This window comes from Procambarus clarkii, chromosome 41 (assembly GCF_040958095.1).
Source record: "Procambarus clarkii isolate CNS0578487 chromosome 41, FALCON_Pclarkii_2.0, whole genome shotgun sequence".
Lineage (NCBI taxonomy): Eukaryota > Metazoa > Arthropoda > Malacostraca > Decapoda > Cambaridae > Procambarus > Procambarus clarkii.
Window position 1 is genome coordinate 7,735,386 of NC_091190.1, and position 22,862 is coordinate 7,758,247.

The window sequence follows — 22,862 nt, forward strand, 5'->3', positions numbered from 1 at the left end:
ATATATGTGTGTGTGTACATATATATATATATATATATATATATATATATATATATATATATATATATATATATATATATATATATATATATATATATATATATATATATATATATATATATATATATATATTAGTATATTTTGGTAGCAGTCTTTCCTGTAGACATATATTATAAAATATGACCGAAAAAGTAAGATTAATAATTCTAACACAAATTTTCTCAATCTTTCGTATATTTCTTTTCACTGTTGGAGGTAAATCAAAAATCAATTCTCCAAAATTCATTTTTATTTCTACTCTGACGCGACACGAGAGCGTTTCGTAAAACTTATTACATTTTCAAAGACTTTAGTTTACACAACTGAATAGAACTTACGCATCTCCGATTTTATATCTACATTTGAGAGAGGTGGATGGGGTGAGGTGGCATTAATAGGGTATTAATTTCATCAACACAAGACAGAACAAGAGGTGGTATTAATAGGGTATTAATTTCATCAACACAAGACAGAACACGAAACAATGGGTATTGAATAGAAGTGATTGTAGAAAGCCTATTGGTCCATATTTCTTGATGCTTCTATATTGGAGCGGAGTCTTGAGGTGGGTAGAATATAGTTGTGCATTAATTGGCTGTTGATTGCTGGTGTTGACTTCTTGATGTGTAGTGCCTCGCAAATGTCAAGCCACCTGCTATCGCTGTATCTATCGATGATTTCTGTGTTGTTTACTAGGATTTCTCTGGCGATGGTTTGGTTGTGGGAAGAGATTATATGTTCCTTAATGGAGCCCTGTTGCTTATGCATCGTTAAACGCCTAGAAAGAGATGTTGTTGTCTTGCCTATATACTGGGTTTTTTGGAGCTTACAGTCCCCAAGAGGGCATTTGAAGGCATAGACGACGTTAGTCTCTTTTAAAGCGTTCTGTTTTGTGTCTGGAGAGTTTCTCATGAGTAGGCTGGCCGTTTTTCTGGTTTTATAGTAAATCGTCAGTTGTATCCTCTGATTTTTGTCTGTAGGGATAACGTTTCTATTAACAATATCTTTCAGGACCCTTTCCTCCGTTTTATGAGCTGTGGTAAAGAAGTTCCTGTAAAATAGTCTAATAGGGGGGTATAGGTGTTGTGTTAGTTGTCTCTTCAGAGGTTGCATGGCGTTTCACTTTCCTTCTTATGATGTCTTCGACGAAACCATTGGAGAAGCCGTTGTTGACTAGGACCTGCCTTACCCTACAGAGTTCTTCGTCGACTTGCTTCCATTCTGAGCTGTGGCTGAGAGCACGGGCGACATATGCGTTAACAACACTCCTCTTGTACCTGTCTGGGCAGTCGCTGTTGGCATTTAGGCACATTCCTATGTTCGTTTCCTTAGTGTAGACTGCAGTGTGGAAACCTCCGCTCTTTTCCATGACTGTTACATCTAGAAAGGGCAGCTTCCCATCCAACGGCAACTGGGAGTTTGGTGAACCCCGACAGAGAGAGTGCATCTTCTGCCAAACTGTCACAGAAAAGCCATTACTTCACTATCTTCTGGAATGTGAAGCAACCAACGACCTTAGAAGAGCTTTAAGAGTTCCTGAATCTTGCAGTGGCCACCCTAAAGCCATCATCACAGCCACTCTCCTGGTCAACAAAGGTGTCCAGCAGATGGACACCCTCATAAAGACTGTGAAGCAGTATCCTCCCCCGCGATAACAGCTTGATGGTTAAATGCAACCTCAGAATACTGAGAAAAAAAAATTGTACCACTTACGGGTTATTCATGCCCGTGCCACCTCTTGGGTGGCTTAATCTTTATCATCATCATCGGAATAGCGGACAGTACAATTTCCACAGTCAACAATGTAGCACTCGGCGTGTACAGTCCTAATCGACCCCAAGACGCTACAGTTTTGACACAGACCAGACAGCAGACTACGACCACATCCAGCTACAACGCTCTCGCTCCCCAAGTTCAGACACTCAATTCCTAATCGAGCTGTCACGCTCTCCCACATAGAGCTCCGCGACTCCGGCCTCACTCAACTCTCTGCTCTGCTCCAAGCTCCGTCTCAACGTTTACGACAACGCCACCAACCGACTACTGTTATCAAGACTACTAAATAAATATGAAAACTCACTAAACAATGAGTATCTAATCTACCCAACAACGTAACATAACCGTACGTTACATTGGTGACCCCAGTTTTGTTTTCGACGATACCTCGCCACGATGGACTACAACATGGACTCTCACTGGACCTCTACTGCTACTGCTGCATGGTGTGGACGACGATACCTAGCCACGATGAACTACAACATGGACTCTCACTGGACCTCTACTGCTACTGCTGCATGGTGTGGACGACGATACCCAGCCACGATGGACTACAACATGGACTCTCACTGGACCTCTACTGCTACTGCTGCATGGTGTGGACGACGATACCTAGCCACGATGGACTACAACTTGGACTCTCACTGGACCTCTACTGCTACTGCTGCATGGTGTGGACGACGATACCTAGCCACGATGGACTACAACATGGACTCTCACTGGACCTCTACTGCTACTGCTGCATGGTGTGGACGACGATACCCAGCCACGCTGGACTACAACATGGACTCTCACTGGACCTCTACTGCTACTGCTGCATGGTGTGGACGACGATACCCAGCCACGATGGACTACAACATGAACTCTCACTGGACCTCTACTGCTACTGCTGCATGGTGTGGACGACGATACCTAGCCACGATGGACTACAACTTGGACTCTCACTGGACCTCTACTGCTACTGCTGCATGGTGTGGACGACGATACCTAGCCACGATGGACTACAACTTGGACTCTCACTGGACCTCTACTGCTACTGCTGCATGGTGTGGACGACGATACCTAGCCACGATGGACTACAACATGGACTCTCACTGGACCTCTACTGCTACTGCTGCATGGTGTGGACCGCTGCCACCTGTCATGGAACGCTCCCAACAACCTCACTTCAGCTATGATTTTCACCGCGATCATCTCTGCATTTTCATCAACTACAGCTTGCTGCACCGCGAGCGTTACTTACTCATCTGACAGTTTAATCAGCAACTACATCATGTGGGATCTACAGCCTGTCCTGCCCACTCTAAACATTGAGCTCTTGGCCAAGATCACTACCGAGAATGGTCATAGGCTGTTCAATCTTGTGTAGAAAAAACAATAATAAAAAAAGTATAGTGTAGTCTGAATGTACAAAGAATGAATATAAATAAATAATTGTAAATATAGGAAATTTAAAGAATGAAAATTTAAAGAATCTAATTTAACCCAGAGATAAAATAATCATAAGTACCCATATATGATCACAGACCACAAACTCAGCAACTGGCAACCGTCACGGCCGGACGTGTCCTCGTTGCTCCAGCTCCTCTCTCTCGCACCCAGCACTGCCGGGTGGGTAAACAATTGGCAGAAGACTTGCGTCTCTCTAGATGGTCAGACCCCACTCCTAACTTGGTGTTTTATGCCGGGTAGAGACGGGAGGCCATCTCCAGTGACGTGTAGTCTTTGAGAGAGACCCATCGGCCACCAGGAAGCTCATCATGCGTCACAAGATCCGGGGTACGCCCCTCAACGAGCAACCATTCTCCAAGACATCTCTCCTGAAGCTTTTTAAAGATATTGCAGGAGTGACACCCAACGACATCAAACAGGAAGGCACGGACATCCTCTTCTTCTTTTATAGTGAGGAGGAAGTCGACAAACTTCTGTTTTTCAGCGACAATTTCTCCAACCAACACCTTCGTCTCAACTTCCCACGCCAGTACCTGGCTGAACACTGTCGTTATTCATGACAGGGATCCCTCGCCCCAGGGATGCCTTTCGTTTCCTACCCCCCCCCCCTCCCAGGCGTCTTCCCTGGACCCCGGTATGTTGCGTCTCCTAGGCTTGTCCCTAGGGGCCAGGGTTCGTGACGCGCTCGGTCATGCGTGTCCGGCCAGGCTCCCTGCGAGCGTCCTGGCGTCACCCTTGGTGGCGACGCCTCCTGGCCGGGTTATTTAGTTGTCTTTGTCCCTAGGGCCCGACCCTAGGGGCCCATGCCAAGATCGGCATTACCCACGTGGCATGGCGCTCCGTGGAGCGCTTGCCTTGGGTTGTGTTCTGCTTCCTTCCTGTCCCTCTCCCTCTCGCCCACGGGCAGGAGGCGCCTTTGTGGCGTCGGTGCCCCGGTGGGTAGGCCCAAAGCTTTCTTGCTAAAGGCTGCCTTTGCATCAGCCGGTGTCGCCCGGCATGTTCTTCCACAGACGTTTGTCTGGACGGTGTAGCGTCCAGACCAACAAAGCGTTGTTCATCCCAGTTATTTGTCCGTCCGGTGTTGCTCGGTTTTGTCCGTAACTAGGCGTTTGTCTGGCTGGTGTAGCCCAACCTGTTCGTACCTAGACGTTTGTCTGGCTGGTGTAGCCCAGCCTGTTCGTACCTAGACGTTGGTTTGGCTGGTGTAGCCCAGCCTGTTCGTCCTAGACGTTTGTCTGGCTGGTGTAGCCCAGCCTGTTCGTACCTAGACGTTTGTCTGGCTGGTGTAGCCCAGCTTCTTCGTCCCAGTCATTTGTCTGGCTAGTGTAGCCCAGCTTCTTCGTCCCAGTCATTTGTCTGGCTGGTGTAGCCCAGCTTGTTCGTCCCAGACGTTTGTCTGGCCGGTGTAGCCCAGCTTGTTCGTCCCAGACGTTTGTCTGGCTGGTGTAGCCCAGCTTGTTCGTCCCAGACGTTTGTCAGGCTGGTGTAGCCCAGCTTGTTCGTCCCAGACGTTTGTCTGGCTGGTGTAGCCCAGCTTGTTCGTCCCAGTCGTTTGTCTGGCTGATGTAGCCCAGCTTGTTATTTTTATTTTATTTTATTTTATTTTATTTATATATATACAAGAAGGTACATTGGGTTTGTGAGAATACATTGGATAGTACAGTATTTACATTCTTGTAAAGCCACTAGTATGCGCAGCGTTTCGGGCAGGTCCTTAATCTAGCAGATAATTTTAAGTAGGTAATTTCAATCAGAATTGATAAATGATAAAGATACATTACAAGAGAAAAATGAGATGAGAGAGATAAGTAAGTATACTAAAGCACATTGTTATATTAAAGCTCTAATTGATTACATTGACAGCTTGATTAGTAATTTAAACAAGATTAATAGACACCATACAGCAGATTGACAGCACATATAAGACAGCAATGATCACAATGGTAAATATGTTCAGATTGGGTACATAAAGATTGGGAGACTGGGTAGCAAAAGATACAGATAAACAAGATTTATAAACACCATACAACAGATTGGCAGCACATATAAGAAAACAGCAATGATCACAATGGTAAAGATGTTCAAATTGGGAACATAAAGGTTGGGAGATTGGGTAGCAATTGATACAGTGCAATTTTAAGGCAAAAAGTGAAAAACTATGAAGATGAAATTGGGTACTTTTTAGTATTGATTTTGAATGATGTAAAAGTTGGACAGCTTTCCAATTCAGTAGGGAGTGAGTTCCATAAACTGGGTCCCTTTATTTGCATAGAGTGTTTACACAGATTAAGTTTAACTCTGGGGATATCAAAGAGATATTTATTTCTAGTGTGGTGATAATGGGTCCTATTACATCTGTCCAGGAAGAGTTTCAGACAAGGATTTGCATTTAAGAACAGGGTTTTGTAAATGTAGTTGACACAAGAGAATTTGTGGAGTGAGATTATGTTTAGCATGTTTAGGGAGTTAAACAAGGGGGCTGTGTGTTGTCTGAAAGCAGAATTTGATATTATTCTGATAGCAGATTTTTGCTGGGTGATGATGGACTTGAGGTGGTTTGCAGTGGTTGAACCCCATGCACAGATACCATAGTTGAGATAGGGATAGATTAGTGCATAATATAGAGAGATGAGAGCAGAGTTAGGAACATAATATCTGATTTTGGAGAGTATACCAACTGTTTTAGAGACTTTCTTAGTTATGTGTTGTATGTGGGTACTGAAGTTGAGTCTCTTGTCTAGGAATATGCCAAGAAACTTTCCATCATTTTTATTGCTAATGTTTACATTGTCAATCTAAAGCTGAATTGCATTTGTAGATTTGCTTCCAAATATGATGTAGTAGGTCTTTTCTATGTTAAGTGTTAGTTTGTTGGTTGACATCCATAAGTGGACTTTTTTTAGTTCATTATTAACAACACCATTTAGTGTATGTGGGTTGGGGTTGGAGTAGATGAGGGTAGTATCATCAGCAAACAAAATAGGTTTCAGAATGTTAGAGACATTAGGCAGATCATTAATGTATATAAGAAATAAAAGAGGTCCCAAGATGCTGCCCTGTGGCACTCCAACGGTTATTGGTAGAATGGGAGAGATTATATTATTGATGGCTACATATTGGTGTCTATCACTAAGATAGGATTGGATATAGTCCAGTGCATGGCCTCGGATTCCATAATGATGGAGTTTACATAAGAGGTAATCGTGATTACCTCTTAACAGTATCAAAGGCCTTTCTCAGGTCAATGAAGAGTCCAATTGGAAACTCATTTTTGTCAAGGGCTGAGTAAATTATATCAAGGAGACTAATAATTGCATCGTTGGTACTCTTTTGAGAGCGGAAGCCAAACTGACAGGGGCTAAGGATGTCGAATTTTACGAGATATAGTAGAGCTGTTTGTAGATAATTTTTTCAAATATTTTTGATAGTATAGGTAGGTTCGATATTGGTCTATAGTTGTTTATGTCTGCCGGATTACCTCCTTTATGAACTGGCGTTACTCTTGCTTTTTTAAGGATATCAGGGAAGGTATGACACTCAAGGGATTTGTTGAACAGCAGAGCTATAGGTGGCGCAAGGGCATGGGAGGCGCTCTTGTATACAATAGATGGGATTTCACTGATGTTCCCAGCTTTGGTTTTTAGTGAGTGTATGATGGACACAACATCTGACGGGCTGACTGGTGAGAGGAGAAGAGAGTTTGGATAGCTGCCTGAGAAATCTGTGTTGATATGTGTCTGAGTCTGTGGGATTTTACTTGCTTGTAAAAATTATTTTACAAGCAAGCATAATAATTTTACAATTATTTTTACAAGCTTTTTATTTTACTTGTTCCTACACAGACGTTTAGTCAAGCCGGTGTAGCACGGTCTGTTCGTACCCAGTCATCTGGGCTGGCCAGTGTATCCCGGCTTGTTCGTACCCAGTCGTTTGGGCTGGCCGGTGTATCCCGGTTTGTTCGTCCCCAGATGTTTGCTTGCTCGGTGTCCCACGTTATGATCGCCCCAGCCGTTTGGCCCTATGACCGGCGTAGCCCGGCCTGTTTGATCCATGACGTCTCGTCCACACGGTGTAGCCGCCTGTTGTTCCCGCACGTACATGTTCCCTCCTGTTTCCCTGTCCTGTCTTACTTTATTTATTTATTTATTTATTTATATACAAGAAGGTACATTGGGTTTGTGAGAATACATAGCATGGTACAGTAATTGCACTCTCGTAAAGCCACTAGTACGCGCTGCGTTTCGGGCAGGTCCTTAATCTAACAGATAATTTTAAGTAGGTAAATTGTATCAGAATTAATAAAATGATAACAAATACATTGCAAGAAAAAAAAATGAAATGAGAGAGATCAGTAAGTATATTAAAGCACATTGGTATATTAAAGCTCTGATTAATTACATTGACAGCTTGATTGGTAATTTAAACAAGATTAATAGACACCATACAGCAGATTGACAGTACATATAAGAAGACAGCTATGATCGCAATGATAAAGATGTTCAGATTGGGTACATAAAGATTGGGAGATTGGGTAGCAATAGATACAGTGCAGTTTTAAATCAAAAGGTAAAAAACTATGAAGATGAAATTAGGTACTTTTTAGTATTGTTTTTGAATGATGCAAAAGTTGGACAGCTTTTCAATTCAATACGGAGTGAGTTCCATAGACTGGGTTCCTTTATTTGCATAGAGTGTTTACACAAATTAAGTTTGACTCTGGGGATATCAAAGAGATATTTATTTCTGGTGTGGTGATAATGGGTCCTATTACATCTGTCCAGGGAGAGTTTCAGAGCAGGATTTGCATTTAAGAACAGGGTTTTGTAAATGTAGTTGACACAGGAGAATTTGTGGAGTGAGATTATGTTTAGCATGTTTAGGGAGTTAAACAAGGGGGCTGAGTGTTGTCTGAAAGCAGAATTTGATATTATTCTGATAGCAGATTTTTGCTGGGTGATGATGGACTTGAGGTGGTTTGCAGTGGTACTCCAGCGCAGGCACATGCCGTCGAGCGGTCTGTCCGCTTGGGTGGGCTATGCTGTGTTATTATCTTTTATTTAAGTTTTCTAAATTAATTTATTGCATTGTTCAGCTTTCAGTTATGCCTTGTATTTACTTACTATTCCTCTTGCAGCGTTAAAGCAGTGTCCATTGCTGTGGGATACTCAATTAATTTTGTTTCACTTTTGAGAATATTATTGCTTTAGGCTAGCCAATCTCCCTTGATTAGTACAGTTTTAATAACCATTCCATCCCTTGAACATTACAGTTTTACTCTATCCAATCTATACCATGCATATATTACTGTTTAACCTACCATCCTATCCCTTGATTAATCCCGCTTTAAGCTACCAAATCTTCCCATGATTATCACTGTTTGTTCTTTTATTTGTTCAGCTTAAATACAAGTACATTATATTACGGTCTTATTCTATTTCTTGTTCAGTTTCAGTTTGTCTGGTATTTACACTGCTATTTATTCTGTTTCCTAGCTTTGCTTACGCCTCATGCCTTGCTTGCTGTTTTGGCCTCGCTTTGTTATTATTTATTTAAGTTTACTAAAAATCATTTTGCTACTAGTCCAGCTTCAGTTATGTCCAGTATTTACTTAATAATACTGTTGCAGTGTTAAAGCGGTGCCCAATGCTTACGTTTTCACCTTTCCACAGTGGCGAGAAGCCGGAACATGCAGCAACTGCAACACGGAAGAGGGCTCGGGCGGCGTCGACGCGAGGACAACAGCGCAGTGGTGCAAGGACGCAGCCGGCCAGGGCAGAAGCCCGCCCGTTTCACCTCGCCCTCCTCGGGGGCCTCCTCGGGCGGCTCGGATACGGACGGCGATCACACTTCCCAGAGGCCCACTGCCGGCAAAGCAGCGGGTGGCACAGTGTCGCAGCCTCCACCCCTTTCGGCCGACGATTGGACGACGCTGCAGGCGCTCATCGCGCAGGCCCGGGGGCCCTCTCATGCCACAAGCCTTCCGGGCATGGGGAACACCGAGGCCGACCCTGCCGCAGCTGCCACAGCCGCCCTGCCCCCCCCTTCACCGACCGTCGCCCACGGGCCAGGGCCAGGGGGCATACGTCGAGGCGACGTGCGAGCTCCTCCAGTCTGTCCTCCTTCGATGAGTCCCCGAGGAGAGAGAGCCCCCCACTTTTTCTAGCCCTTGGCCGGGGCAACTCCGGGCGACCCCGGGCTCCAGCATCCACTCTTGGGCGTGCACATCCCGCAAGCCCTTCGGGAGAAAGTCTGGGCAAACAAGTATGTGCACCTCAGGCACTTGCTTGCCTATGAGCGGGAATCAGGTTCATTCGAGTCCCCCTCTGCGACAATCCCTGACACACAGGCGGCTGGTAAGAAGCAGCCGCCCCTGACGCCGGACCAGTGGGCGCATGGCCTTGACATTTACGCCACTATCTACGTCGAGAAGCACCCAGCGGAGGCTCAGGCGCTGTTTACCTACACGCATTACATGAAGACCATGAAGACGACCCTCAAAGGTGACTGGATATGGTACGACAAGGCCTTCAGATGGGACAGGGAGAGGTCGGGCTGTTCATGGTTGGACTACAGGCTGGACTTGAAATTTCGCTCGGTGCAACGCATCGCCCAGGCCGCTACTCAGCCGACGAGGCAGAAGGCAGGGCGACCGGCAGCACTTACTCTCTCTAGCGCCCGGGCAGCTGGGCTCCCCCCGGGCTACTGCTTCGCCTACCACTCGAGGGGACCCGGCTGCACTTTCACCTCGTGTTCCTTCAAGCACTACTGCCCGCGCTGCCGAAGGAGGCACCCTGCCTACAACCCATGTCCTCCAGCACGGCCTCGCGACGGACCCACACAGGAGCAGCGCCCACGTCGCCACCCGCAAGTTAGGGGTTCGAGGAGCTAGGCTTGGCTCCAACTGGTTACGCCCCTCACTTTTTGGACTAGGCGGGGCCCTCAGCCACCTCTAGAAGGGCTTGCCGAACAGTGCTATCGCGGTCGGCAGGTGGGAGAGTGACGTTTCCTTCCCAGTTCGGTAGCTGTAGTTGCTTTGCCACCCTGAGGTTTCCCTCGCGGCCAGCGGGCACTCGCCCTTCGGGGCATGGGGGGGGGGGGGTCCGGCCTGCTGGCCTGCGGAGTGGGGGTGCAGCGCCCGTCCCCAAGTGTTCCGCTGTCCGCAGCTACTACTTTGACTTTACAGCCATTCTACTACCCAGCAAACAATTTTAGGTTGCCACAACATATCTGGAAAGTATTTGAAAGTATTGGAAACGTTTGTTTTATCGTATCAGATACGATATTGTGTGTGGACTTAAATAGGTTTCCAAAACTTATAACCAAGACATATGTATCTAACACTAATTTGAGATGTTGTGGCAACTTTACACTCCTAACATGAGTCATTCATAATCCATTCATATACCAATATGAATCTCTTATGAAAGGTTTGAGCCAATAATCTGAACCCTTTTCACATCTTTGTGTGTAAAGTTAAATTTCTTGAAATTAAATTATATTTTATATTATATTATTTTTATTATATTTTATATTATATTATTATTTTCAATTTTAATATTAAAACCAATTGAAGGGTAAAAAAAATCTAATAATTTATATTTCTTTTATTATTTACTAACAATTAAAATTATTTACTAACGGAGAGAGGGGATCGTACGGCGGAGAGTGGCGGCTGTGGCGGACAGTGGCGGCAGTGGCGGATAGTGGCGGCGGGCGGACAGTGGCGGCGGGCGGACAGTGGCGGCGGCGGGCGAACAGTGGCGGCGGGCGGACAGTGGCGGCGGTGGCGGATAGTGGCGGCGGGCGGACAGTGGCGGCGGTGGCGGCGGGCGGACAGTGGCGGCGGGCGGACAGTGGCGGCGGTGGCGGATAGTGGCGGCTGTGGCGGATAGTGGCGGCGGGCGGACCGTGGCGGCTTTGGCGGCGGTGGTGGACAGTGGCGGCGGCGGTGGTGGACAGTGGCGGCGGCGGTGGTGGACAGTGGCGGCGGCGGGCGGACAGTGGCGGCGGCGGGCGGACAGTGGCGGCGGCGGGCGGACAGTGGCGGCGGCGGGCGGACAGTGGAGGCGGCGGGCGGACAGTGGTGGCGGCGGTCGGACAGTGGTGGCGGCGGGCGGACAGTGGTGGCGGCGGGCGGACAGTGGTGGCGGCGGGCGGACAGTGGTGGCGGTGGCAGACAGTGGTGGCGGTGGCAGATAGTGGCCGCGGGCGGACAGTGGCGGCGGGCGGAAAGTGGCGGCGGTGGCGGACAGTGGCGTCGGGCAGACAGTGGCGTCGGGCGGACAGTGGCGGCGGTGGCGGATAGTGGCGGCGGGCGGACAGGGCGGCGGCGGGCGGACAGTGGCGGCGGGCGGACAGTGGCGGCGGGCGGACAGTGGCGGCGGGAGGACAGTGGCGGCGGTGGCGGATAGTGGCGGCGGGCGGACAGTGGCGGCGGGCAGACAGTGGCGGCTGTGGCGGATAGTGGCGGCGGGCGGACCGTGGCGGCTTTGGCGGCGGTGGTGGACAGTGGCGGCGGGCGGACAGTGGCGGCGGCGGGCGGACAGTGGCGGCGGCGGGCGGACAGTGGCGGCGGCGGGCGGACAGTGGCGGCGGCGGGCGGACAGTGGCGGCGGCGGGCGAACAGTGGCGGCGGCGGGCGGACAGTGGTGGCGGCGGGCGGACAGTGGTGGCGGCGGGCGGACAGTGGTGGCGGCGGGCGGACAGTGGTGGCGGCGGGCGGACAGTGGTGGCGGCGGGCGGACAGTGGTGGCGGTGGCAGACAGTGGTGGCGGTGGCGGACAGTGGCGGACAGTGGCGGCGGTGGCGGACAGTGACGGCGGTGGCGGACAGTGGCGGCGGTGGCGGACAGTGGCGGCGGTGGCGGACACTGGCGGCTGTGTCTGGCGGTGGTGGCGGGCGGTGGCGGGTGGCGGTGTCTGTGATGAGTAGTGGCGGCTGGCGGTGGTGGGTGGTGGCGGCGGTGGTGGTGGGTGGTGGTGGGTGGTGGTGGCGGCGGCTGGTGGTGGTGGGTGGTGGCGGCGGTGGTGGTGGGTGGTGGTGGCGGCGGCGGCTGGTGGTGGTGGTGGGTGGTGGCGGCGGGTGGTGGGTGGCGGCGGCGGCTGGTGGTGGTGGGTGGTGGCGGCGGGTGGTGGGTGGTGGCGGCTGTGGTGGGTGGTGGCGGGCGGTGGCGGGCGGTGGCGGGCGGCGGCGGCTGTGGTGGGTGGTGACGATCGGCGGTGGGGGGGGGCTGGTGGCGGCTGGCGGTGGCGGCTTGCGGTGGCGACTGTGGCAACGGGCGGTGACGGCTGATAGCGGGCGGTGGTGGCGGCTGGTGGTGGCGGCGGCGGTGATGGGTGGTGGCGGCGGCGGTGGTGGTGGGTGGTGGTGGCGGCGGCGGTGATGGGTGGTGGCGGCGGTGGTGGTGGGTGGTGGTGGCGGCGGCGGCTGGTGGTGGTGGGTGGTGGTGTTGGGTGGTGGTGGTGGGTGGTGGCGGCGGGTGGCGGTGGTGGGTGGCGGTGGCTGGTGGCGGGTGGCGGCTGGTGGTGGGTGGTGGCGGCGGGTGGTGAGTGGCGGTGGTGGGTGGCAGTGGCTGGTGGCGGGTGGCGGCTGGTGGCGGGTGGTGGCGGGTGGCGGCTGGTGGTGGGTGGCGGCGGGTGGCAGCTGGTGGTGGCTGGTGGCGGGTGGCGGCTGGTGGTGGGTGGCGGCTGGTGGTGGGTGGTGGTGTTTTGGCGGCTGGTGGTGGGTGGCGGGTGACGGCGGGTGGTGGGTGGTGGCGGCGGGTGGTGAATGGCGGTGGTGGGTGGCGGTGGCTGGTGGCGGGTGGCGGCTGGTGGCGGGTGGTGGCGGGTGGCGGCTGGTGGTGGGTGGTGGCGGGTGGCGGCTGGTGGTGGGTGGTGGCGGGTGGCGGCTGGTGGTGGGTGGCGGCTGGTGGGTGGTGGCGGCGGGTGGTGAGTGGCGGTGGCGGCTGGTGGTGGGTGGTGGCGGGTGGCGGCTGGTGGTGGGTGGTGGCGGGTGGCGGCTGGTGGTGGGTGGCGGGTGGCGGCTGGTGGTGGGTGGCGGGTGGCGGCGGGTGGCGGCTGGTGGTGGGTGGCGGGTGGCGGCGGGTGGTGGCTGGTGGTGGGTGGTGGCGGGTGGCGGCTGGTGGTGGGTGGTGGCGGGTGGCGGCTGGTGGTGGGCGGCGGGTGGCGGCTGGTGGTGGGTGGCGGGTGGCGGCGGGTGGCAGCGGGTGGCGGCTGGTGGCGGCCCGCTGGGACACACCCTTCACCACTGAAGGTCTGAGCACAACTAACCATATGTCTCTCTCACCCACCAGCCCAGTGTTGCCAGCTCGCGCTCTCAAAATGTTTCCTTCAAAGATTGTATATTATCTTTGAACAACAAGTTTGATTATCAAGGAAATAATGCATATATTATTGTCACATTAATACTGTGCAATATCTTATTACATTCCTGCTAAATAATTATAATTTGAAACAGGACAAAAAATCCAACATATATATAAAAACCAACATTAGAGATCACGAGGCCTAGGCCTCGCCTGTGACCACACATCCTGCCTCCCTGGCCTGCTACTCTCTCACACCTAACACTCTTAACTCTCTCATAATCACTCTCACTCTCTTACTCTGTCACTCTTACTCTGTCACTCTTACTCTCTGTCACTCTTACTCTCTGTCACTCTTACTCTCTGTCACTCTTACTCTGTCACTCTTACTCTGTCACTCTTACTCTGTCACTCTTACACTCTGTCACTCTTACTCTCTGTCACTCTTACTCTGTCACTCTTACTCTCTGTCACTCTTACTCACTGTCACTCTTACTCTCTATCACTCTTACTCTGTCACTCTTACTCTGTCACTCTTACTCTCTGTCACTCTTACTCTCTGTCACTCTTACTCTCTATCACTCTTACTCTGTCACTCTTACTCTGTCACTCTTACTCTCTGTCACTCTTACTCTGTCACTCTTACTCTCTGTCACTCTTACTCTCTGTCCCTCTTACTCTCTGTCACTCTTACTCTCTGTCACTCTTACTCTGTCACTCTTACTCTGTCACTCTTACTCTGTCACTCTTACTCTCTGTCACTCTTACTCTCTGTCACTCTAACTCTGTCAATCTTACTCTCTGTCACTCTTACTCTTTCACTCTTACTCTCTGTCACTCTTACTCTCTGTCACTCTTACTCTCTGTCACTCTTACTCTGTCATTCTTACTCACTCTCAGTCACCCTTACCCATTCATACTCACTCTCTCACTCTTACTCTGTCATTCTTACTCACTCTCAGTCACCCTTACCCATTCATACTCACTCTCTCACTCTTACTCTCATACTCTTACTCTCAATTACTCTTACTCTCAATTACTCTTACTCTCAATCACTCTTACTCCCAATCACTCCTACTCCCAATCACTCCTACTCTCAATCACTCCTACTCACATTCTTACTCTTACTCTTACTCCCAATCACTCTTACTCTCAATCACTCTTATTCTCATTCTTACTCTTACTCTCACTCTTACTCTTACTCCCAATCACTCTTACTCCCAATCACTCTTACTCTCAATCACTCTTACTCTCAATCACTCTTACTCTCAATCACTCTTACTCTCATTCTTACTCTTACTCTCAATCACTCTTATTCTCATTCTTACTCCTACTCCCAATCACTCTTACTCCCAATCACTCTTACTCCCAATCACTCTTACACTCAATCACTCTTACTCCCAATCACTCTTACTCTCAATCACTCTTACTCTCAATCACTCTTACTCTCAATCACTCTTACTCTTACTCACTCTTACTCTCAATCACTCTTATTCTCATTCTTACTCCTACTCCCGATCACTCTTACTCCCAATCACTCTTACTCTCAATCACTCTTACTCCCAATCACTCTTACTCTCAATCACTCTTACTCTCAATCACTTTTACTCTCAAATCACTCTTACTCTCAATCACTCTTACTCTCACTAACTCTCAATCACTCTTACTCTCACTCTAACTCTCAATCACTCTTACGCACTATTACTCACTCTTTCTCTCAGTCATCCTTACTCACTCTCATACTCACTCTTACTCTGTCACTCCTACTCTCTGTCACTCTTACTCTCTGTCACTCTTACTCTCTGTCACTCTTACTCTCTGTCACTCTTACTCTCTGTCACTCTTACTCTCTGTCACTCTTACTCTCTATCACTCTTACTGTCATTCTTACTCTGTCACTCTTACTCACTCTCAGTCACCCTTACCCATTCATACTCACTCTCTCACTCTTACTCTCATACTCTTACTCTCAATTACTCTTACTCTCAATCACTCTTACTCCCAATCACTCCTACTCCCAATCACTCCTACTCTCAATCAGTCCTACTCTCATTCTTACTCCCAATCACTCTTACTCTCAATCACTCTTATTCTCATTCTTACTCTTACTCTCACTCTTACTCTCAATCACTCTTACTCCCAATCACTCTTACTCTCAATCACTCTTACTCTCAATCACTCTTACTCTCAATCACTCTTACTCTCAATCACTCTTACTCTCACTAACTCTCAATCACTCTTACTCTCACTCTAACTCTCAATCACTCTTACTCTCATACTCACCCTTACTCTCAATCACTTTACTCTCACTCTTACTCATTCTGTCACCCTTACTCTCACTCTTACTCACTCTGTCACTCTTACTCACTCTCAGTCACTCTTACTTATACTCACTCTTACTCACACTTACACACTCTCTGGCACTCTCACTCACCTTCAGTCACTCTTACTCACTCTTACCCACTCTCGCTCACTCTTACTCACTCTAGTTAATAAGAACACGCCAATATAAGACAACAAAACGTTTTCAGATTCTTTCTCACCACTTTCCAGCAACTTTTATAATTTATATAAATTATCTTAGGGAATAATACATAAATTATATATTTAAACATGATATTAGTGTTTAGTGGAATGCATAAGGAGTCAAATTGTGTTAAAAAGAGCGATTTTTAGAAAATTTGGAAAACTACTTTTTTCTGTTCATATTATAACTAAATGGATTTTAAAGGTTTCACTCAGCCAATATATATCATTCACAATTTATTAATGAATTTTACAAAAAACACCATAAATTTTATATTTAAACATGTAAAAACTATTTGTTTTACATTTGGAAGAAAATAATTGTAGAAAAACAATTTATAATTAAACCTTTGTGTTTGGATTTTTTGAGTAAAAGTTTCTCAAAGGCCCTCCTGCACCATTCTCAATGCAAATCATTCCCACACCTATGGGAAGAGATAGGCGAACGTTGTGTAGATGATTTGTGTTTGCTGGGTAGTAAGCCCTACCTTAAGTCAGGAAATTCTTTCTCCTTATTCCTTGGCGGCTCGGCCTCTGGCCTGGGGTTATTTTCTTCTGCAAATACATATCAGGCTTCCCCAGTCACTATGTATTTTTCTGCCGCCTGATTATTCTCCAGCTAGGGTTTCCCTTATGTTATGTTGTTCACTTATGGTGTTCTGTTATACTTAGAATTAGATTTGTTACATTCGCCTCACTGTTAATTCTAGACAATAGGCCATTAGGTTTCTGCAGAGTTTGTTACTAGGCTATAAGATTACAGTTATTTTACTACGGGTGTACAATTTAAGATGTTTCGTGTACTTTGAGTTAGCCACGGCTATGTTATACATTTGTTAAGACCTACTTAGAAGCCTGTTTTACTTCTGCAGAATTATTTATCCTGTACTAATAAATTTACGCCCCCATGCTGTTGGTGTCTTCCTTCCCCTGATCAGAAACACAGAAAACATGTAAGAAAATTTGATGAACACAGTGAACATGCAGGGAATATGAACTTACAGAGAACATGAAAACATGATAAAGAGCATATGGAGTACAAAAAAATGAACACTGAATATGTGAAGAAACATGCTAAGAACACTGAGAACATGAATATTGAGTATAAAAGTTGTACAGAGAACATATGATGTACATAAAAACATGGTAAAAGAATACAGTGAGCATACGGGGAAAATGAAAAAACATTGAAAAATGAAGAAAACTGGTGAAAAATATGAACTGAACATGCTGTGAACATTTGCAGAACATGGAGTGAACATAGAAAACATAGGAGAGTGTGCAAAGAACACAGTGTAGAACACAGAAAATATACAAATATAGTAGGATTATTGAAGGTTTGGATAAGTTGGGAACTGGGTAAGATGAAAAGTGAAAAGGGAGTTGGGGAAGGTAAGGGGGAGGTAGAGGGGGGAAAGGTAAGGTGTGATTTCTGACTGTGTGATTATTGCTTTGTTGGGTAAACAAAGGGTATTAAAGGTAAGGTGTTATATGACCGTGTGAATATTAGCACGTTAGTGATTATTTACATAGCTGAGTACAAAAAAGAGTATTAAAGTACATGATGTTTACTTTTGATAGACTGGAGAGGAACTTGATCTGAAATAATTTTTGATGAACTTTGAACTAAGGTGGAGAACATGAGTTGGAACTCGGTAATTTGCTTTTGATTTATTTTACAAGGGGGTCTGAAAATGTAGTTGGGGGGTTTAAATCTCTGGGGATTTGGACTGATAGTAGTGAATTTATAGGAGGGAACTAAGGTGGGGGACATGAGTTGGAGCTCGGTAATTATTTGGTTCTTATTTACTATGTCTGAAATACAGCGGGTTTAAATTTCAGGAGAATTGATTAGGTATTAACGAAGATACGAGAGGAAACTAAGGCTGAGGACAGGAGCTAGAGTTCGGAAATTGATTGAATTTACTGAACTATGTCTGAAATACAGCAGGTATACTTTTTAAGGACATTGATAAGATATTAACGAAGATACGATAGGGGGTTATGGCAGTGACTGTAGTAAAATATGTGACTTCGACCGTCCCAAACCTGAGGAGAACCTCAGGGATTGAACTCGGTCATAGTCAAAAGTGGTGTGGGAGTCCGTAGAATGGGACGGGATGCGTCAGGGGGGGACGTTGTGGGTCACAGAGGGTAAAATGGGGGACGTTGTGGGTCATGTAGGTAAGAGGGGAGGGGAGGATAAGTATGTGGGCTTGTGTACACCATCTCAAAGGTTTCTGGGGCTTCCCCGGATGTTTTTGGCGAGTGGCTGACGCGTGGCCTCAGGCCAGGCGTTACTTGAGAGTGTGTCGTGTTGGGTAGGGGTTGGAAGCTATGTGGATGGTATGCGGTCATGTAGGTAGGAGGAGGAGGAGGAGGAGAAGAGAAGATGAATATGTATGAGTATGTGTCGTAGAGTTATTCCTGTGTGTAGATAGATTGGAGTATGATGAGTGAAGGAGATCATAGTCTTAAGATGGGTAAAGGAGTATGTAGGTGTTACGGTGCCCTCTCCTATTTCTTTCGTTTGCCGGCTTAAAGAGTCATATCAGCTCTCCCTACTGATTCTCTGAGGTTCAGGGAGTCTAATGATATATGTGGCGACCAGACCGGCTGCCAGTTAAGGGAAGGAAGTTATATTATAAGTTGTAAATAAAGGAAAATTGGCGCCCTGTTATAAAATGAAACAGTATCCCCTACGGCAGATATGACCTTTTGGAAGGGACACAAGCCGATCGCGGATTGGCCGACGTAGGTCGCGGCCGACAAATCAGGGCCCGCCATGACGTCACCGAGTGCCCGGGGCGGCGCCAACGTCAGAGTTTGTTCTGACCTTGGAAGCGACAGGACGCGCCTCGGTCTGCTCTCAAGGATTGGAGGCTCTGCAAGCCTTGTTCAGTGGATTGAGCTGGCAATCACAGCCCATCATAGTTATTGGAGACCCTGCGCTTCTGGGAAGCAAAAGAGGAACCAAGTTCAGTGAGCAGAGAAGTGCCAAACTTGGAAAATAGTCGGCGACGACGCTGGGCGGCGCCGCTGGCTGGACGTTGAGGTCTGGAAGGTGGGCGGGCAAGCCTAGCTGTGACTGGGGTCACATCCACTGAGAATCTTGGAAGGACGACACCGTGCCTAGGACAAGGAGCAACGCCTTGTGGGAGAGGCGAGTGTGGGGAAAATAGTGATTAGCTCAGCGCCCATCGATGAACCAGGATTGGGGCAGCTGAATCTCAGGGATTGGAACGGCGACGACGCGAAGGCTCCACGACACCTGAGGACCTGTGGAACGTCCTGGATCGTCAAGGATCGACCCAAGGAAGCGTGGGAACCTCACACCATCGAGGGACAGGCGTCGTGAGCCAGGAATGTAAGGTAGATCATTTTCCCTCCCATTACCCCTTGTATGAGTAGGCTAGTTAGGCCACAATATTTACTTGTGTATGTGGCAGCAAGACTTTATTACTTTAATAGTAGAATAGGCTGCAAGGCAGCTTGAGTCCAGGACTGTCAGAGAGGACAGTGTGTATGGATGGCAGGACAGTGAAGAAGAGGCGCCGACGTGGTGAAGAGGCCCTCCTGTGAGAGTGTGAGACTCCTGTCTTTCTGCCCAGTTGAAGGAGGGTTGGAGGTCGTGGAAGAAGAGGCTGACGATCTCCAGACTCATTATCCATATTCCATATTCATGTATTACTTGTGATTGTGTGTGTGTGTTCATGTAATTTGCATCAGTAAACCCACACATTTTATTACTGTGTTTGAGTGTGCCTCCATTTATGATATTTCTCTATGAGCATACATTTCTGGCTACAAACAATATATAATACACCCACTGAACTGCATTGCTGGGGTGCAGATATAATAACCCAGCTGGCGACCTTGCTAAGAGGAAGATAGAGAAGACAGGCGGGAAAGGAGTTCCTGCAACCTTTTTTTTGTCTGGCAGGCAAGACTCAGGGAGGTTATGGTTATAGGTAAGCCTGAGTCTTCCTTCACTCCCCCACGGGTCTAGGCCGGAACTGTTAACAGCAGTTTCCCCGTGTTTGACTGAAGGGCTTCCAGGGTGAATCAGTGGCACCCCTTTGTGGTGGAAGCAAAGACCTGCGGAGGTGGGCATTGTTGGTCCTCTCTTGTGTGACCAAGGAGACTCCGGTCAATCCAGGGAGTCGGAGGGGCTGAGTATTTGGGCCTTTTGAGCCCCTAGCAGTTAAGTGTTAGCAGAGCCCCAGACCACCCACCCCCACGTGACAGTAGGTTATGTTGTGGAGGGAGGGGGGAGCCCCCTTACCTGAGAGGGAGCAGGGACTTAAGATTGGAGAAGGAGGGGAAAGTGAGGGGACAGGTGGAGTCATTATTTTAACTTTTTCTCACCCAATGCAGCTGTGTTGGTGATGATCCATGAGGGGAATAGTTCCTCCATACACGGCAGGAAGTGTTGAGGAGGGTGCGAAAGAGAGCAGAGTCTCTTAAGATGTGAATGTAGCAGTTGGCAGAGAAGGTCTGTTTTATGTAACAATACATGGGGGGTGTATAGGTGACAGACCAGGACGGATGTGGTCCATTAGCCTTAATAGTTTTTCAAAGTCTGCAGAGGTGTGTGTGTGTGTGTACTGTCCACCGTTCAATGGCTAACTGAAGAGTATTTCGAGTAGCTGGTGGGGTCATATCTTCCCCCTCCCACCCCACTTCCCCTCAGCTCCCCTCATCAAGGGACAAGTCGCATCTATCATGGGTAATTTCACACTCCATGGGTCTGGAGGACTGCTTTGAGAGAGTTATGACATAGCACACACCTCAGGCAGAATGTTTGCGTTTTCTCGCTAGTGAAAGAGAGAATATATATGCGCTTTTATAACATTCTTTGCTGAATATTTTAACTTTTTTCTCATACAAGCAACCATATTGACGGTGCGCAATGACTACCATTACTTCCTCCTACACGGGCGGAAGTGCCAGAGATTCCCTTACCCACTGTGGTTTCGTTAAGGAAAGGGAGATGTAGCTACTGTCAGCGGGCCCCACCTGTTCCACATACCATCTCCCTCTCACTGGGGGGAGTGACGGCAATGGGGTGTACCATCTCTCTCTGTCTCTGTCTCTGTCTCTCTCTGTCTCTGTCTCTGTCTCTGTCTCTGTCTCTGTCTCTCTCTCTCTCTCTCTCTCTCTCTCTCTCTCTCTCTCTCTCTCTCTCTCTCTCTCTCTCTCTCTCTCTCTCTCTCTCTCTCTCTCTCTCTCTCTCTCTCTCTCTCCCTCTCTCCCTCTCTCTCTCTCTCTCTCTCTCTCTCTCTCTCTCTCTCTCTCTCTCTCTCTCTCTCTCTCTCTCTCTCTCTCTCTCTCTCTCTCTCTCTCCCTCTCTCTCTCTCTCTCTCTCTCTCTCTCTCTCTCTCTCTCTCTCTCTCTCTCTCTCTCTCTCTCTCTCTCTCTCTCTCTCTCTCTCTCTCTCTCTCCCTCTCTCTCTCTCTCTCTCTCTCTCTCTCTCTCTCTCTCTCTCTCTCTCTCTCTCTCTCTCTCTCTCTCTCTCTCTCTCTCTCTCTCTCTCCTGACACACTGGGACATAGCTAAATAAAGTCCATCTGTGGCTAACTGTCAACAAACTCACCCTTAACATTAACAAAACTTTCTATATTCTGTTTGGCAATAAATCCTCTAATCAAATAAATCTCAAAGTAAACAATACCCAAATTTGTAACAAATTAGATGGCAAATTCCTTGGCATTCTCATTGACCACAAGCTGAATTTCTAGGGACACATTCTAAACATATCAAAAAAAGTTTCAAAAACTGTGGGCATTCTTTCTAAGATCAGATATTATGTACCACGCCCTGCCCTGGAGACTCTCTATTACTCCCTTATCTATCCATATCTCAACTATGGTATTTGTGCTTGGGGCTCTACTACCCAAAATCACTTACGTCCTCTAATTACTCAACACAAAGCTGCTATTAGGACAATATCCAATTCTGGCCCCAGACATCACTCGGTACCCCTACTCAAATCTCTGAATATGTTAGACATTAAGTCACTGCACATTCTCTCATGTGTATTATACATATATAAAACGCTAAACTATAATGCCAATCCTGATCTCAAAAGCTTCATAGAAGGTTGTAACAGAACCCATGAGCACCACACCAGAAATAAATACAGTTTTGATATTCCTAGAGTACGACTTAATCAAACCAGAAATGCTCTACAAATCAAGGGGCCCAGAATGTGGAATGAACTTCCCAACCATGTTAAAGACTGTACCTCTCTCAACCAGTTTAAGTTAAAAACGAAGCTATACCTAATAAATTCCCTGTAACCTACCTTACCCCTCTGTTGTCAACCCATGTATGTTTTTTTTTTTTTTTTTTTTTTTTTTTAAATCAACGCTGTTTGAATGTAATTTTCTGTAATAATTTGTAATTGTATTTGTGCTGCGTTTTCAACAATGTTCCCCCCTCTTTTACCTCTATTTTTATTTGTACTCAACGCATTTTATTCTTTTTACCCATTAGTTTTAAGCTTTAGTCATTAGTGTTTTTTCCTGCCCGAAACGCTTTGCGTAATAGTGGCTTTAGGCATTGTATGTACTAGCTCTATCTATAAAGCCAACAAACTTTGTAAAATCTCTTTATGTATGTACCTTTACCTAAATAAAAAAAATTATTATTATTATTATTATTATTATAAATTAGATTCAAATAATTTATTAACTAGGATACATATAAATAATCAATTTGCAAACCCAATAACTTCTTATATGAAGATTGTAATACGCTA